The sequence below is a fragment of the Crocodylus porosus genome, unplaced genomic scaffold, assembly GCF_001723895.1.
Source record: "Crocodylus porosus isolate Cpor-Errol unplaced genomic scaffold, CroPor_comp1, whole genome shotgun sequence".
NCBI classification, from domain to species: domain Eukaryota; kingdom Metazoa; phylum Chordata; order Crocodylia; family Crocodylidae; genus Crocodylus; species Crocodylus porosus.
In genome coordinates, this window is record NW_017728929.1 from 5,842,782 (window position 1) to 5,861,408 (window position 18,627).

An 18,627-nucleotide genomic window follows, 5' to 3' on the forward strand; every position below is an offset into this window, starting at 1 on the left:
ATTGGGCAGGAGTGGCAACTTTTGGGCTGCCACCTGGGTTATACACATAACAGAGGTTCTATGAAAGGGATACTAATACTAACACATTTACTCTTTAGGCAGCACAAAGAGATGCAGACAAGAAAGCAGACACCTACAAACCCTAACCCTATCCCCCTCCTTCCTCCAGTGCTTTATTACCCTCCTCAGTTTACTAGTTACAGGAAAAAATTCAACTCAGTGGTCCAGCTCCCTGCTCCGGATAAGGATGCCGCCTACACTTAGCAGACAACCTTTCTACAACATGAAATTTCACAGGCTCATAACCAGCTTAGGAACTAGCCTTACTAAAAATGTTCAGTTAATCTCTGGATGCCTTGCAATATGGCAGGAATATGCAGGTTTTCCTTGACATATATGCACCATTGTTTTCAGGAAATGAAAAGTTCACTAGTAATAGCACTGCTTTGTCCTGGGAACTGCTTATCTTAACCCACTGGGTTCGGTTCTCAGGCAAAATGGATGAATCTGTGCCCTTTCTCATTCTCCTGGAAGCTAGAAGAGGCATTGCCTATTCCTCCCCAGTGTAATTCTACCTGGGATGATATAACTGCTTGTGACAACAGTGAAGTTTACAACCACTGATTCCCATCATATGCATATTTACTTGCATATTGTAATTATTTATGTATTTTCTGAAAGCCTTCAGTTATTGTGACCTCAGTTTGTACTATTACAGATATTCTCATTCTTGTTTCTCTTAAACAAAACAGCTGATGGTGACAAATTACATTTCACTGATGCTTTCTTAGAATTTAACAGTGATCAATACAGATCAAAGCCTGACTCTGAAATCCTGTTCATTTGCCTCTGTATTATTATAATAGCAGTTTCAACCAACCAATTGGATTGATGAAAATGGGGACTAGGAGTTAACTGTTTAAACCCAAACATCACTGTAAACTACCTGAATTTGCTGAAATGGGGACGCCTGCCCCTTTTCAGAGCCTGTGTGCCTGGAGCCAGCCAGCCCTGCTAAGTTATAAGACTCAGCTGAGGCGTAATGCCTATATAGTCTGAGGAGCTTCACTGGAGGGAGGATTGGGCTGGTTTCTATCATTGGTCCTGGAGTAGAGAGAAGTATAGAGTAAAAGTTTTTTCCAGTCTCTGTTGGCCAGGAAAATAGCTTTCTGTTAGGTTACTTTGTGAATCTTTCACTATGGGCAAATGTAACTTGAATCCAGAGGTGTTAAACATAAACCCAGCCTATAGATCCTTTCTAGCTGGCCTGCTAGCATATCTGAAATTGGGGGCATGGCCTGCCACATAATGTGGGACCTGAACCCCTGCCACCACCAGACCCCTGTCCCCAGACCCTTCACCAATTCTGGACTTGCTGCTGTGGCCACGGCAGCTACCCCATTGTTCCAGGCTGGATCCAGCCTTTAAGGAGCCCTGGGTCTGGATCCAGCCTGGAGCCCCAGATGAGTTTGACATCCTTGCTTTGAGCCATTTTAAAAGGGAAATGGGAGCTGCTGCTGCTTGGAAGTGTGCATCAGTTGTTACCTCTGTACAGTCTTGTAGTGATACAAGTGAGCAAGACCTCTGTAACTTGACTCTGCAGAGAAACAGGTTAAACTAGTAGCAGGTTTGCTGTGCAGAACAGCTCATATTGGTATCATTTGATATCAGTACAGTTGTTACACCCATCTCTACCTTGTATTCTCTAAGGGAAAAATCTGAGAGGCTTCCTGGGTTGTTCCTGGGTTTGGCCAATAGCCCCATCCCTAGTAGAAGAGTTAGGCAGGTGACTGTGCCCTGAACAGAAGCGGTGGAAAATGAAAACAGCAACAAAAGTGATAGGTGGTAAGGTTTCTCAGGCTGATTTCTATTTCTGGCACAAAGGGAAAAACTCCAGAATCCCTATGCTCCTTTCCATTCAACTCTGGTCCATCATCAGGATCCACAGGCTCAGGTATGTCATGTTTGATGAAGTAAACTTTGATTCATGAAAGTTTATGCTTTCTCTTTCTATAGCATAGTTAGTTCATCTATAAAAGGTGCTTATCTGCCCTGCCTTATGTCAGGAAAAAGGCTATTTGGCATGTAAAACTATTTGTTCAGAAGCAGCAGCTTCTAGTGAAGCTATTGTATAGAAGTGAGAATAACAGTCTTGGACAGGTATGTAAATGTGTTTATATTGGTGGGAAAACTGCCTGAATCTGAATCAGGGTTTGGGCAACTGAACTGGGGTGGGGGGCAACTTCTTTGCTACCAACATTAGCTCTGTTACTTGACCTGACCTTTTGATACGTGACAGATGTGGATAGATTTCTTATTGTTGCTGTTCACTGAAAGCCAGTATAAAATGACTAGCTCTTAAATTTCTTTTTTAAAATCCCTCGTCGCCTTCATGTATAATTGTTACCATTTTCCCTAACACTGCAGGTTCACCATCCAGGTGTCTTTAAATAAAATCCCACCTAGGACTGAGTCCTCATGGCTGAACTGGTGATAGAGGCTGGGAACAATCTTTCTTGGTCTCCCAAAGCTAATTACATCTTGAAGATTTTGTTCTGAATTGCTGCTCAGACAATCACAGTCTATGTCTTGGAGATGGGCTTACCAAGTGGAGCTGAAAAATATCTTTCTATGGGCTGTTCTCTATTACAGTTTTACTTAGAGTCTGTCTACTACCAATGACTTTTTCCCAAATTGTATTTGGGAAAAAACATCTATTTTTGGTGCGGGAGGCTGATGTCTTTTAAGCTCACTAGACTGGATTAAAATTTCACTATTCAAAGGAAACTTTGCACTCTTTCTTTATCAACAGATACAGAACCTCAGCTTTACTTGTGGTCTATTTGCACAACTTGTTTTATTAGCTTATCTCCCAGATATATTTTCACCTTTACACAGAATCTACATTTTTGTTTAGCTTCAGCTCAGAGGCTCCTGTTCTTTCCGAAGTGCCTAGAGCCTCTGGCCATGATCTCTTACTGTCTGTCTCCAGACCAAAACATCAGCATCTTCTAGCACAGTGGTTTTCAACCTGTGGTCTGTGGACCCCTGGGATCCATGGACTATGTCTAGGGGGTCTACAAAAGATAACTATAATCAATGAAAAGTATGTGAATACTTACCCACACTTACAGTTCAAAGGGGTCTGCACCCCCATTCAAAATTTCCAAGGGGTCTGCACCTCGATTCAACTTTCTTTAGGGGTCCGCAAATGAAAAAAGGGTGAAAACCACTGGTCTAACATCAACATTTACTGAACATAACCACAACCACAGTCTGGCTTTGTGTTCTGTTTTATGATGGGAACCTGGCAGAACTCATTGGTTGCATCAAGCATAAAGATATATTTGGCTATAACAAGCTCCAAAACCTCTGTATAGTTGGTGGAAAATGCCAGAGGTTCCTGGCTAGAAGGTCTTGCCCCTTTGCTCAGAGTTGGATCAAGGCCATATTTGGGATCAAGAAGAATTTTACCCCATGATCATATTGGTAGACTCTGTGAGGGTTTTTGCCTTCCTCTGTGCAGGGGACATAGTCCTCTACCTAGGATTTCCTGAGTGTATATTAACAACTTTTCATAGAAACAGGACATTGGCTGTCATGATTCTCCTGCTTTACCTATGGCAAGTTAGGGTGTTATGTCTTGTGTTGTGTCAGGATTGATGTTAGTTTTACAAAGAATTTGGATTATGGATTTATATAGGATGGTTTGGATGGGGATGGTCCTGGCTGTCAGGGCCCGCAGAGGCGTTATCCCTAATGGTTAAAGCCAGGGGGTGTTACCAGTATCCATAGTTGGGGGGCAAGTTGAGGCCAAACCAGGCTTAATGTGCTAAGCCAGGGCATTACCAGAAGTGGATGTCAGGGAGCAAGTCAAGGTCAAACCAGGGTTCATGCACTGAGTCAGGGGTTACAAGAAGCGGATGTCAGGAAGGAAGCTAAGGTTAAAATCAGATTCTGAAGTTCAGGGACTAGGCACACAGGCAGGAATGCAGGAGCAGGCACCAGGGAAGTCACATGGAAGAGGGCTGCCCACAGACTGAAGCCAGGTTGTTGCACAGCAGGGACCAGATACTGCAAGACCTCCTGAAAAGCTGTCCTTGAACCAAACAGCAGGCCGAGCCTTCACTGACCCTGCTTAGGGGGTTGAGTGTTGCTGGCCTAGTTGTCTGGCTGCAGTGCAGAGGCTTTACACAGGCTCCCTGGAGGCACCTTCCAGCCCTACTTCTCTATGATCCTATGATCTATTTTATTTTGTTGGACCTACACTGAAGAAAAGTGACTTTGATTCTGCAGTGACCAAGAAGGGTTTTCTTTCCCAGAACCTTCTGTGGTTTGCAGAGACCTCAGATGTGTCAGGTAATACCACATGCCATAAGAAGATACCCCTGGGGCAGGCAGGAACATGGAGCTCAGAATCAAGCAGAAATACCCACAGGGCTACAGATGCCACAACAAGTGGGACAATGCCAAGCATACATTAAAGACTCAAGAAGTAGTGGCCTACATCAAGAGTGCCATACATGTGGCCCATGGGCCAAATCTGGCCTGTGGAGCCATATAATGTGGCCTGTGGGTTGCTGAACTGACCCCAGAAGGTTCATTCTCAACCTACTATTACAAACATTATTTCCTCCCATTGATTTTAATTACACATCTAATTTATATCCCTCTAGTGGAACAAGCAGTTTTACCATATCACCTTTCACTACCTGAAGCTTTTCTTTTAATGCTAATAATACTTTCTGACAACACATCAGCTTGTTTGTCCAACTTAACCTATTTACTTTCAGGTTGGCAGTCTGGTCATCTGCTGTTACAACAGTCACTTTTGCTCCTAAGAAATTCAGCTGGTCTAGTGGTGCCATTGTCTGTATAAGACTCTGGACAAAAATAATGTAAATTAGGGGTGTCAAACCCATCTAGCCCTGTGCGTTGGATGAGCATTGCTGAGCTGGTCTGTGGGCTAGACCAGATAGGCCCCCTGCGTAGCATGCACCACATTGGGTTTAGCTTATGCACCACATGCATGCACCGGCCCCTGGGGCCAGCATGGGGCACACACACCCTGCAGCTGGACCTGGCACTGCAGGCAGTACAGAGGGTTGGTCCAGGTGCCACACAGCCAGCACCCTGGACCTCCCGCACCCTGCGCAGTGCCAGGTCCATCCCATACACTGTGGGCAGCACATGCCCTGTGGCTCCCCTGAGTTATGTGCAACATGCATGGTGCTGGGTGGGGGCCAGCACACGGGTCAGTTCAGCAATCCACAGGCCACATTATATGGCTCCACAGGCCAGATTTGGCCCGTAGGCCACATGTATGGCATCCTTGATGTAGACCACTACTTCTTGAGTCTTTACTGTATGCTTGGCATTATCCCACTTGTTGCGGCATCTGTAGCCCTGTTGATATTTCTGCTTGATTCTGAGCTCCATGTTCCTGCCTGCCCCAGGGGTATCTTCTTATGGCATGTGGCATTACCTGACACATCTGAGGTCTCTGCAAACCCCAGAAAGTTCATTCTTGACCTGCTGACTGTTGTCGTTCAGTGACTTCTACCTGCCATCTCCAGGAGTTCTGTCTGGCTTAACAGCGCCTCTGAAGTTCATTGTGGAATGTGGGGCAACGCAAACCTTGTCTCCTGCTTTAAGAAACTCAGCCCTTGAGAACTGAGTGTGTGGCTCCCCCGCCTTAAATGAATCATTCCCTTTGTATCCACGGGCTACAAATATTTCTTATGTTTCTTCCTTATGTGGTAGGCAGCACTTAAGTCTTCTGTAATGCAGCTTGCTTGTTTGCTCTGCCTGTTCACCCAAGCCATCTGAAAACATCAAGTGTGCTCAAAGCTGCTGCTCCTGGGACTGAGATTACTGAGGCCAGGGAAAAGAAAGTCATTGCTCGAAGTAAGAGAGAAGCATGATTTGCACCTCTCCCGGTGTCTTGGCTTTGGAGCTTCCAGTTGCCCACTTTTCCATGTACGTGCTTGTATCCTGGGATCGGAGGGGGACGCCCAGTCCCCTGTGGGTCATCTTCCTCTTGTACCTGGCACCACAGTGGGCTCGATCACCGGTCTGGGCATGAGGTGGTTGAAAGGGCTCGCCCTTAATCCCTTCTCTCAAGCCATCCATCCTTCTCTCTCTCGCTGCCTCTTGACCCACTGTCCCTTGACCCCTCAATTCAGCGGTGCTTGCAGGAGCTGCAGTCCCGCCACGCTTCAGTGAGGCCGAGTGCCAGTGACACTAAGGCACCACAAAGGACCTTAGGGGGCGCTGGCGGGAAGGAGGGCGGGGAGTAGCATGCTAATACGCAGGCGCAAATCCCCGAGGGGGCGGGGCGCCGCGGCGGGGCGGGGCCTCGATTGTGTGCCGGAAGTGACGGTCTGCATACGTTACAGGGTGGGGGCGGGGCTGGAGGACGAGGCTGCCGCGGGGGTCTCGAGGCGGGCGCTCTCAGGTAACGCGGGAGGAGGCGGGGTTGGGGCCAGCTGCGCGGGGGGCGAGTGCGCAGGCGCGGGGGCGGCAGCTGGGGAGCGCCGCGGGACTGTGGGGGGCAGGATTGACACCGCCCGTCCGTCCGTCCTGCCGTCTGTCACCGCCTCTCCTACCGCCCACCGTCCTTCTGTCTGCCCCTTGCAGCCACCTCTGTCCATCTCTCCCCCCGCCCCTCCTCCTCTTGCTCTGTTCTTCTCTGCCATGACACCTGATTTATTTTGGGGTTTTGTCCTTTTGAAAACGTTCCTGTTTCCAAAAACGGCATCACCCCCAGGCCACGTTGGGGTCCCGTGAACTGCTTTTGTTGCATGAGCGTGTTTCATGTTTCTTGTGTGGCTGTGGGGGGTGAACGCCTGCTGCATAGTCTAGATGACAGTGCTGCCAACCCCAATCTGCCTCGTTGGCAGCAGCATCCTTGTCACCTTGTAGGGGCTGCTGATCCCTGCGCACAAATGAGTTGCATCTCAGTGTGCTTTTGAGTCTAGGACTTTCATTAGTGACAAACAGACGTGTCCTGTGTACCACTGAACAGAACAAAAACCTACTGTGGCATTCAGCCATCCAGTACACCTGTGAGATGGGGGTGTGCGGTGTCAACATTAAAATAATAATGATAATGATGATAATTTAAAACTCAGCTGCTTCTGTCATAATGACTCCACACAGCCTATATTGGAAGGAATGAGTGAGTAACCATATTTACTTCAAAGTGTTTTGTTTTTTAAATAGGGTACAAATGAGTTCAGATCACCTGTGCAAGACTTCCATGCATTTCCATTATATGGAAACTGTCAATGGTCCCTTTTTTATGGTGTTTAAGGTAAAAGCCTGACATATAGCGTGTTGTATAATCATACTAACCTATGTTATGCTTAGTGCTTATACTAAGTACCCATTTTTAGTTAATCCTACCCTAACAGATTTACTTGTAAGGTTTTGGGGAGGGAAAGTCATTCTTTGTTCTGAAACGAGCAAAAAACAATGTGGATGCCCCCCTGTTCAGCTTTTCATAAAAAGACAAAAAGCAGATTGAACGCTTAGTTTGAATATAAAATGGAACTTGGTCTTACATAGTGGGTTGCAACGATCAGCATGTGCTAAATGGATCGTTCTCTTCCTCTGGGACTTTTGAACAAATACACCTACATATAATGGCCACATTCTTGGGGGGAAACAGCTTGATCAGCAAAGCTTGTCACTATCTGTATTTTCCTTGTGAGTTTGCTTTTGTTTTAGCCTGACGCTTGGTTGCCCAGCAGTTTCCTGCATGCGGGAAAATTGTTCTAGAGCTAAATGTGGCACAGGATTAATAAAACCTTGTCATTTTAGATGGAGCTCTTAAGAACTGTGGGCCTTTATACACATGTTCCTGGGCTGGGGAGAGCTCTTTAATTAGAGTGGCTCTAAGTGCCCAGAGCATCTTGTGGATCAGCTTCCCCGCTCTGAAATATGGTGGCAGGGTTACTTTAACTAAAGTTCATTTGATGAGCTTTAGTTAAAGATCCTCACTGTTGTTTTGATGCACAAAATGTTGGAGTACATTAATTAGTATGTGTTGGCAGACATGATTAATTGAACCTGGTATTATAGAGCAGTGGAGCAGACTTACTCGTGTATAGGCACTGTGTATGTATTGGCGACACCTCAAAACAAATACCCTGATTTATAGAAACCTTGGTTAAGGTGAAAGAGTGATAGCTTATGTGTTGGTAGGATTTTGGTAGCTTGAACACACTTTTTCTAGTGTTAACTAACTTGCTGAAATTTTAAGGGACGATAAAACTTATTGTAAGCTGCTGGTATGTAGTTGGGCGTGTGGTTCTCATGGCTTTTAACCTTATTTCCGTTGAACCAGTGTTTGTACTGATAGGTACATTTACAAAATATGCCAACTGTAAACATGGCCTTGGATGTTCCTGTCCTGTTCTGTGTACTCTCAGAAATGTGCCTTGTTGACTGGTTTAAGAATGCCACTGTCTGATTGTAAAGTTGTGAATGCAGATTTTGCAAGATGTGCCTTCAGTTCCTAACCGCAATTTCTGATTGCATCCTGTTGCTTGCCATTATTGCTTCCTTCTGCTTTAAGCTGGGTCTAGATAATTTTGCCTTCTTTCAAGCCCCACTGCTTGCCTGGCACTAGGAAAGTCAAGTCACAGCTGTGTGTGAAAGGGAGATTGTAGCTGCATGTCACTAGTGGCCTCACATGTCTGTTGAACAAGGGAGATGGTGACAATACTCCCATAAGAAACCCTTTGGGTCAGATGAACAATTGCTGGATTACCCCTTTTCCTTCAGAAAGAAAGCAGCACTGGTGTTCTCTAGCCTTCTCCAAGTAGGATCTGTAGCTGGTCTGTTGTTGCACTGCACTTGATCATCTTTGTTAATTAAGGATTCATACTGCTGCAATATTTGAACCAAAACTGTATCAGTGGGTGCTGACAGATCGAAAAGCACCTGTAAGACACATTTCATGTGTCCATTTGTTACCCAGATTACAGGTAACCTTGTGGGCTGGCCACTGATAAAAGAGGTGGAAACAGGTCTACAGCCCAATTTTTTATTTGTTTGCACTTCAAAACACAAAAGCAAACATTATTCTATCTCATTACTGATGATAGCACAACATAGGGTCTCACTTAGACTGGCTGGGAAGACTCGAGAGATGGGTGGAGGGTGGCACAGATTGGCAGTAGATCTTGAATTTGCTGAGTTCTCCAAATCTCACCCTAAGCTATATTCCATGTTTATGGATGGCTGATTCTAATGTTCTAATAAGTGATGTCTGAATGGTTTTATGTAAATATATTTGTTTTACTAAAACTTTTAGAACTGGATTGAACCAGATCTCTTGCAGATTTGCAAGGTGTCAGTTGGGATTTACATCCCTGGGAAAATAAAAGGGAGGGTTTCTCATCTCCTTTCCTTCCCCATTGTGGAATGCTAGTTCACACTGTCCTGTTTCTTCTTTACCTTATTTTACGGTCTTCCCTGACAAGGCTGTTTTGTTTTTCTAAATTATCTAAGTCTCTTAACACAGATATACCTATTACAGAAAAATAGCATTTAATACATTTGATTACATCAATCACTACTACTAATGTTTTAAAATTAAGCTATGATATAGTATATTTGGATTATTTAATGTATGGTCTTCCTTTGTAATGTCTTCTTTCTGGCCTTGTGTTTTGTTTGATTGCATCTCATCACTAGTTTAATTAGACATGTGGATGGCTTTCTTTACTTTGCTGACCAAGCTAGTTGTTGCATCTGCAAAGGTTCATGCTATGGCAGTGGTTTTCAACCTTTTTACGTTTGTAGGCCCTAAACATTTTTGAATGGCGGTGCAGACCCCTTTTTGTGAATGTAGGTATTCACGTACTTTTGATTGACCATAGTCATCTTTTGTGGACCGCTTAGACCGAGTCTGCAGACCCCTTCTGCTTAGTCACACTTCTGCAGCTTGGCCTAGGCTCCTTGAACATGGGCAAGGCTGGCAATATATTACAATAAAGACTAATTCAACAAAAAGTTTGGAAAGTTATACAAGGTCAAGCCATTCCAGTGGAAAATTCATTTGGAAGCTGCTGGATGGACTCTGGTTGATACTAAAGTTGGTTTACTGCAACCTGTTCCAGCATTGCATAGAAGAGTGGGATAAAGTGACTGTGCCCAGAACAGGGGTGGCCAACCTGCAGCATGAGTGCCATAAGTGGCACAGATAGCCTCTGTGTGTGGCGTGTGATAGACCAGGGAGGGGATGGGCAGGAGGCAAAGGCAGAGCAGAACATCAGGCAGGGAGCACAGGGCAAAAATCAGAAAGCAGAAAAGGAAATGGGGCAGGACGTGCAGGGCAGGGAACATAAAGCAAAGCAGCAAATTGAGAGGAGAAGGGGATTGCATTGGCACTTGAGAATGATGCAGGGCTGATTTGTGGCATGTCCGCTAAAAGGGTTTGGCCTTATAGCCCAGAAGAAGCAATTAATTTATCAATGTCCAGTTATTTGAACAATGCCAAATTTATCCCATTAGCACTCAGCTGCTTGAACGACAAAAAGGCTCTTTAAGGGATCCAGTAGCAGATGATTATTCTGTTAATGCTTTTTATACTAATAAAACATAAAGAGTATTTTCACTGACCTCTTGTCACACTTTTAGCTTCTTTCCTATCTTGGAGATCTGAGAACAACAGCAGTGTCTCGCAGTGCCTGAAGAAGGGTGCTTGTGCCTGAAAGTTTGCAAAGAATTTTTTTCCAACTAATCAGTTGGTCTAATAAAAGATATCACATCTACTCAAAGAACCTTGCCAACAGAAGGGTATGACACACACAGTTTATTATCATGTCATCTTTCAATAACTCTTCTCTCTAGGCTCATACCCCACAAGATTAGCAGGAGGTTTGTTCTCAACATGATTGTTTTAACTCTTACAGTTTCAGAGAAAGGATGGAAAACTGGAGGAATTCCTTTTTTCTGGGGACCCTTGAGAACCAGTCTAAGCAAGTTCTTTAGTGGTCCTTGAAAGATTGTCAGTTTGATAAGAATGAATTAATACTGAGAAAAATGTAGTTCCTAAGTGGGAGTTTCCTCCTCTGGCTTACTATGAATTGGTTTTTCTAGCTTCAGTGGTGCTTACAGGTTCATTAGTGAATGTCTCCCCTTATCTAAAATGCTTAGCACATCTCTGGCTAGTGTGGTTTAAAAGTTTCATAGTGCTTAGCATGTCTCAAGATCTTCCTGGAAACTTGGGCAGGTCTTAGTATGAGCATACAGTTATGACATAGCAAACTGTAAACTGTGTAACATCACATTATTTGCCAAACAATATAAATATATCTAAAATGCTGCACCTTTTGGTTATGATTCTGATTGCCTGTCATGGATGCCCATACTTTGCATTAACTGTGGCAGCCAGTAAATTTTAATCCCTGGCTCTTGGTGAGGGACCCAACTTCTCTTCTATAGGAGAAGCTTCCTTTTTTCCCTTGCAGGACTCCAGTCTATATCCAAAGCTCCCATATGGTGTCAGAACCCTCTTTCTTGCTAAGGGGTTATAAGGCTTCTGCTACTGGCAGAAAGCTTGTGTTGACACTCTAGTTCCTTCTGCAGGCTGCAATGGTCCCTTCAGCAGCTGATGTCTTTCCAGAGTGCACCTCTTGCTCTGGAGGGGAACCATCCAGAGTGCCAGCTCATGGCTGCTCATGCACTCTGGCAGCTTGGCATTTGTGGGTCCTGCTGGATGTCAGAAGCCCTGAGTGGGTATGTCTACATGTGCATTTATGTTGGCTTAAATTTTACTGTGCAGTAAGTGGAAATAGGTCGGTGTCTACACGTGCAGGCATTAAAGCGCATTAACACTTTGTGGAGTGACTCAGGACTAAAGTTAGTGTTACTGTGCAGTAGGCCTGTGCGAAGCGGCTAGTATTTGCTTTGGATTCAGCTGATTCATGGGACAATGATTCAATTCAGTGATTTGAATCAGTGTCCCGATTCAATTCAGCCGAATCTGATTTGGAGATTTGGCTCTGCATGACCCCCCAACCTGCCCCCCCACTCTTCCAGCCCCACCGTGGGTGCCCCACCTGGGCCAGCTCCAGCCCTTTAAGAAAAAAAAAAAGAAGAAAACCCCAGACTCATCGCTCCTGCCTGGGGGGGAGGGGCGATCCCCGCTGCTCCCCACTGCCCTGTACCGTGGGGGGCTCTGCACAAGCCTCCAAAGCCCTGAGGCCGCTGCAGGAGCAGTGAGTCCTTAGGCTTATTTGGCTTTTTTTTCTTAAAGGGCCAGAGCTGGCCTTAGTGGGGCCCCATGGGGGGGGCAGGGGGCTGTCCCCCTTCCCGGCAGCACGTGGTGAACACCAGGGTTTTTTTTTAAAGTACCAAACTGGGGCAGGCAGGGGCAGCCATGGGGGAGTGGGGGAGTTGGGAGGGCTAACAGGGGTCCCCCCATGGTCCCCTCCCCCAGCCCCACTCCCGCACCCGTAGTACTTACCAGCTCAGAGTCGGCTGCAGCTCCCCACTGCAGCTACCAGGGACTGCCTGAATCATCAAAGCTGTCCAAATCTTTTCCAAAGATTCAGAGAGCTTTGAATCGCTTCGGACCTTTAAATTGGTTCCCTGATTCGATTCGGAGATTCGGCCACTGAATCAGGCTGAATCTTCTCTGAATCAAATCACCACCTGAAGCTTCGCATAATCCTACTGTGCAGTAAGGTGTCTACATGTGCATTACTGTGCAATAACTAATTGGGCATAAATTTGATACCTGCATAATGCAGTAAATGTGCAGTAAATGCGCATGTGTAGATGTGCCCGGTGAATTCAATTGCTCCATTAAAGTCACTGTGTTTACCTTCCCCAGCTGCACTTAGGCTGCTACAGAAGGTGGTAGTCTTCCCCTTAGCACCTTCATTTGTTCACAAAACAAAGTGCTTTTCATTGGGGTAAATATTTACTTCTGCCTCAGACTGAGCACAGGGTGGATTGACTAATATGTGTATTGAAAATAAAAGTTTGAGAAGCTTAGACTTGACTTTTTCAGGAACCGTAACTGCTGAGTAGGATGGCACGTCTTTCTGGAAAAGCTAAGCCTTACCCCTGTGCACAGTAGCTCTCTGTCCACTCATTTGTTTTGCAGTATGAAGAGGTTTTACTAAAACTTTCTGGACATCCAAACCTCTCCTTTGGTCAGTGACCTATCATGGGTGTTTTTATTTCAGAATGTAAATTGTTTCAGAAAGTCAGGAAGATGTGAAACGAGAGAGATTTTGAAAATGTAGCTGTTGCAGTTAGTTCTGATATCTTGTTATGAAGTGGGATTCAGGACTAGTCTATAAAGGATGATTGACATGACAACTCGTTTGATAAACGACAGAAAGACTTTATTTTACAACAACTATTCACTGTTAAAAGAACTTAAAGTAATCAAAGTCCAGTATATTTAGCTGTAAAAGCAATAGTATCTCACAAGTACATGCAAAGAGGTGTCTTTGCAGTCTTGTCAGCCTGTCAAGGTGTGGAACCATTCATGAGGGCTAGGGACAGAAATTACACATAAACTGGTATAAGTGATCAGGAACTGGTTCAACGCTGTAATGCAACAAAAGTTCGGTACACATAAACCACTTTCAAAATGGCTGAAACCGGTTTAAGGTAGACCTGGATGGATGTAGTATCAGACTTAGCTGATTTAGGTTAAATAAGTTTATTGAATTTCTGTCTCAGATCCCCTCCGGATTCAAGTTAAGTCACAGTCCCCTAGCATCCCAGGATGCTTTGTACCTCACCCTCGCCAGGTGGATGGGTTAGACTTGGCTCAAGCTTTCTGCTCCAGCTGAACAGGAAGGCATACTGTAGCACCCCCTGGCTTCTGGCCTGCCCCACTGAAGGTATGTGGCTGCATTTCTGGAATCAAAAGTGAATGTCTGTTAACTTGATGGTTGGTTCAGTCTATACAGCTTAGACTAACCGGTGAAGATTGAATTGATTAGCCTCAGGCTTTGTGACCGTTTGTACTTAACCCAGAAGATCAGCTGGGCACAGTAGCAGTTCTTGTGTTGAGTGATATTTTTTTTCACTCTTGAAGTGCACCCTGTTAGCTGCTTAATTCCTCTTTTATACCCTTCAGCTCACCAGCTTCAAAGCATTCTTGTAGTTGTGTAAATCAAGAAAGAAACCTAAGCAGTAACTACCTTATTTCACAGTGTATAGGTTGACATAGGTCAGTCCCCAGCTTTCCGATTTGAAAGGTAAGCATTTTATAGGCATGGTGTATAAGTTGGGCCTGGGCTCGGTGCTTGGATGGGGCCACCCCGTGCCCTGCGAATGGCCCTGGGCTCACAGGGGGTGGGGCTGCACCAGCCGAGCACTGAGCCTGTCCCTGTCTGCTGCGAGTGGTGCTGCCGAACTCCCAAGTGTAGTGTCGCTTACAGGGGACAGGACTGGGCTTGGTGCTCAGTTGATGCAGCACCATCCCCTGCAAGTGGTGCCGGGTTTGTAGGAGATGAGGCCATGCAAGCCGCGTCCCAAGCCTGGCCTTGTCTACTGAGTGGCGCTGCTGAGCAGGGGATGGGGCCATGCTTGGCACTCAGCTGTTGCAGCCCCTTCCCCTGCAAACAACTCTGGTGTGGTCTGGGGAGCGCCGCTTGCAAGGGATGGGACTGAGCTTGGCCCAGCCCCATGCTTGATTTTTTTTTTTTTGATGTGGCACAGTGTATAAGTTGAGTTGGATTTTTAAGCCCCCAAAATTGGGCTTCAAAACCTGATTTATACACTGAAATACGGTAACAGGAAAATCCTCTTAATCAAACTGTTCATTATCAGTTATCAGAAACTCCCAATTTGGATTGAATAACCTTCCTCAGTAACAGGAAGTTATAAATTTCTACTGAGTTGGAACATATCAAGAAACTGATTAACAATCAGGAGAAACAAAGTTTTTGAGGAGATGTCCTTGGAAGATCAAGAGAACCAATGAGGCAAAACAATAGTAAATCAGGAGACGCCTATCAAATCCCATATGGAGAATGTCTCTTCCTCCACAGAGTTAATTGTAAATCAATATTTACTATAATAATTAGTCAAGGACAGGCATTTCACACAGTGACATACCAGATGCACAGGAGGAGCCTGCTTAAAACCATGATAGGTACAGTAAGATAAGTTGTAAGTGATGCCTTATTATTTCTTTTCAGAAGGTCCAGCTACTAAGCTGCATCCTCTTGTACTATGCAGTTGTCATCAATATTTTGTCTTTTAACTTTTGTGAGTTGGCCCAGCTTGTCTTAAACTTCACAGTCATGTACTTATACATATTTACTTTAGAAAAAGTAGAAAAACAGGGCTAGAAAGAACCTTTGTAGGTCATCTAGTTCAGCCCCCTGCTCCAGGCAGGATTGCCCATATCCAAACCATCTCATCCCATCCATCCCTAAGAGATTGTTGTTAATTAAAGTTGAACATAACTGTGTTGTTGGCAGGTGAACAAATGTCATTTCTGCCAAATTAAAAGACATGCATGCTAGCAGAAAAATATTTTGAGTTTGCATATAACAAATTAAGTAAAACAACCAGACATCTAACAACCACAATAAATAGATGAAAACAAATACATTGCTTGGAAATATGCATGCTTGTTTGCCTACCTTCCATCTGAACTCTAATTTGAAGAGAAAGGGTTACAACATCACAAAGAAAGAAGGCTTTTGTTTTTTATTTATTTTTTGGGCAGGTGATGCAACTATTAATTTACCTCAAGGAGAGGTGAAGAACTTTGGTCTACAGAAGAGTAGGATTGAAGATGGATTGTTTAATTTCTGCAGATTTGTTTTCAGCATTTTGAATAATATGATTTTAAGATGCATGTCAATTCATACAGTTGCAAATTCCCATTGTCACAGTGTGAACTCATATCCATCCATACATAAAATATCGAATTATTTTAGGCAACCCCAACAGTGCAGAAATAAAGTAAAGCATATAGTCCTGTTCTGCAGGATTCTGTTCTAGTGTTATATCTGCTAAAATACTGTAGGGTCTGCCCCTGAGAAGAAGGCAGTGTGACAAAGATCATGGTGATTATATCAGCCATGGGCTGAAATATTAGAAAGAATTAACCACAGCAAGTGAGACTTGTCTCAGTAATGCTGGCAGCTGCTTAAATAGGGCATTTAAAGAGCTGATTTCTTTGTCTGTCTCACATCTGCTCACAGGACAAAGAGATCAGTAGCAAACATCTCGAGAAAGCTATTGACTGAGGCTGGTTAAAAAGAAATCAACGTTTTTTGGATGTGCTTCTTCAATGAAAAGTTGTATCATAATGTGCATATGTGCGATAGTGGAAGGGGCAGAAAGACGGCGTGAACGTTTCTTTGCTTGTGAAGATTGAACTGCTTTTGAACCTTCTTTAAACTCTCCTTATTCATCCAGTGTTATTTATAGATTTTATCCTGCGGGCACCACAGTAAAAATGACACCTCTGACCATTACATGGTTAGCACTTTTCTGACAGGAGTTAGACAAGGAGTCAAATGGAGTGTCATATAGCCAGGTGATTTAGACACTCCTTAGGGAGAGGGTGTTCTGGGTTCTGGTCTCTGCTCCCAGAGCTCTTATGCCTTTTATATTAGTTATTAGATTAAAAAAAACAACACAATAGCTCTAGAACCAGGCCTAAGGAATAGGTTGCCCTCAGGGAAACCTAATGGGCAGGTTGTAGAGTCAGGCTTCCTCTTACTTGCTCTCTCTCTGGCCCTTTGACATGATTTTTTTGGCTGCACGATGGCCCAGCTTCTTCAACAAAAGTGATTGTGACTTCCCCACCCCAGCCTAGCTTTTCTGGGAAATTGGAGCTACAGGTTTGAATTTCCTCTGGCTAAGGAGGGTTTCCCATGGTTTGGGCAAGTACTCTAACCACTAGGATGTTGTGTAAAAGATGGGCACAGCCTGCTCCGCATCCCAGTTAATTAACTACCCACCCTTGAAGAATTAGGGGATCTGAAGCCTGAGTAGCTTCAAGCATCCGAGTTGGGCACCCAAAGCCTGGCAGGCGGCTAAAGTGCAGAAACACCCATATGTTGAGGCACCTTGGTTGAGAATTATGGTACTAGAGTCTCTGGAAGATAACTTCAGCTGAGTTTTTCTTTGGTTTTGGTTCTTCTGGGTGTTGGCATATGAGGTCTGATACAGTGAGTCTGCATCAACCATTAAAAAAATCAAGGTTTTGTTTTGTGCACAGGAAGGTGTGTAAAGGGTTTCATTCTCTTTGTGATAAGTTTCCTGTTGTCTTGAAATGATTTATTCTGTGCACTTCAGTTTCCCCATTTTAAAATGTAGAGAAACTACCTTTCTGAAGATGCTTCATTTATTAATTTTTTGGAAGATGGTTTGAGAGGCTCAGCTGCAAGTAGTGAGTGATGATGGGTTAGGTTTTTGATGGTTGGCAGCATTTCTTCTCTACCCCCTCTTTGTTGCCAGTCTGTTTTGTGAATTCACTTGTACGGTATGGTTAATCAACTAAGTAAAGGGCTGAATATTGTGTGAAGATTTTTCTGTAACTCTTTTCAGGCATTTGAATGAAAAGTACAAAACACCTATTTTTAAGGCTATCTAGTACACTGCGGGCCAACCTTTTTGGCAGGCGTGCCATGAAGCAACCCCTGCACCCTCCCAGTGTGTCACTCCAGTCCCCTTTCTCTGGCCAGGGGATTGGAGTTTGCTGCTCTGCCTTCTGCCTGGTGCTCCCTTCCCTGATTGTTGCTCCACTTTCTCCTCCATGCTGTATCTGCAGCTCTGCTCCCTGCTATCTGTCCTGTGTCCCACAGAGGCTACTTGTGCCGCAGTTTGGCTGCCATTGGACTAGTTCATCCTCCTGCTTAGATATGGAATTTTACAATAGAGTTTTACCTGACTAAATTTCAGTAATACTTCCTTTCCCTCTCAAGGCATAGTTGGACAACCAATTAAAGCCATATGAAATGATTGATACAAGCTGTTACTACTTAACCGGTACATCTGCTGTTTCAGTAGCCATATTCTGTAGCAGAACTGTTGCAACTTGTTTCATTTATGGTTAATGTTACAGGTTTTTAGTTTGTATGTATTGCTACCTGATGGGGGACCTAACAGTTACATAGTAGCAGCTCAAAACAGCTGCCTCAGATCTCTTGCTCTTTATAAATCATAGACAATGAGGGTTGGAAGGGACCTCAGGAGGTCGCATCTAGTCCAACAGGACCATCCCCAACTAGATCATCCCAGCCAAGGCTTTGTCTAACTACGTCTTAAACACCTCTAAGGTTGGAGAGTCCACAACCTCTCTGGGTAACCTGTTCAGTGCTTTACTATCCCCTTAGTGAAAACGTTTGTCCTAATATCGAACCTCAACTTCCTTCCTGCAGCTTGGACCGTTGGTCCTTGTTCTGTTGTCTGTCACTGCTGAGAGCAGTCTAAAGTGTCTAAAAATTACATTTGTCCATTCAGTTAGTTTCAGCACTCACGATGCTTGTGATGTGATAATCTTGTTGCGTTTTCTAGGTGCCTGTAGTCCTGTCAGGAAAGCCAGGGCAGAAGAGATCTGAATTATTAACATAAAGATGCAAACAAAAAAAAGGAGAAAAAATTATAGTGGAGGACATGTTG

General features: G+C 44.4%; 1 protein-coding gene across 1 annotated transcript in view; it reads left to right on the top strand.

The window, feature by feature from the left end:
• Window positions 1-6,376: 6,376 nt before the first annotated feature.
• The window catches only part of MAP3K13 (mitogen-activated protein kinase kinase kinase 13), a 116,315-nt gene continuing 104,064 nt past the window's right edge, over window positions 6,377-18,627 (top strand). Inside the window, exon 1 of the mRNA XM_019542954.1 lies at window positions 6,377-6,457. The gene's annotated coding sequence lies outside the window, so the exon portion shown is untranslated. The remainder of the gene's footprint in view (window positions 6,458-18,627) is intronic.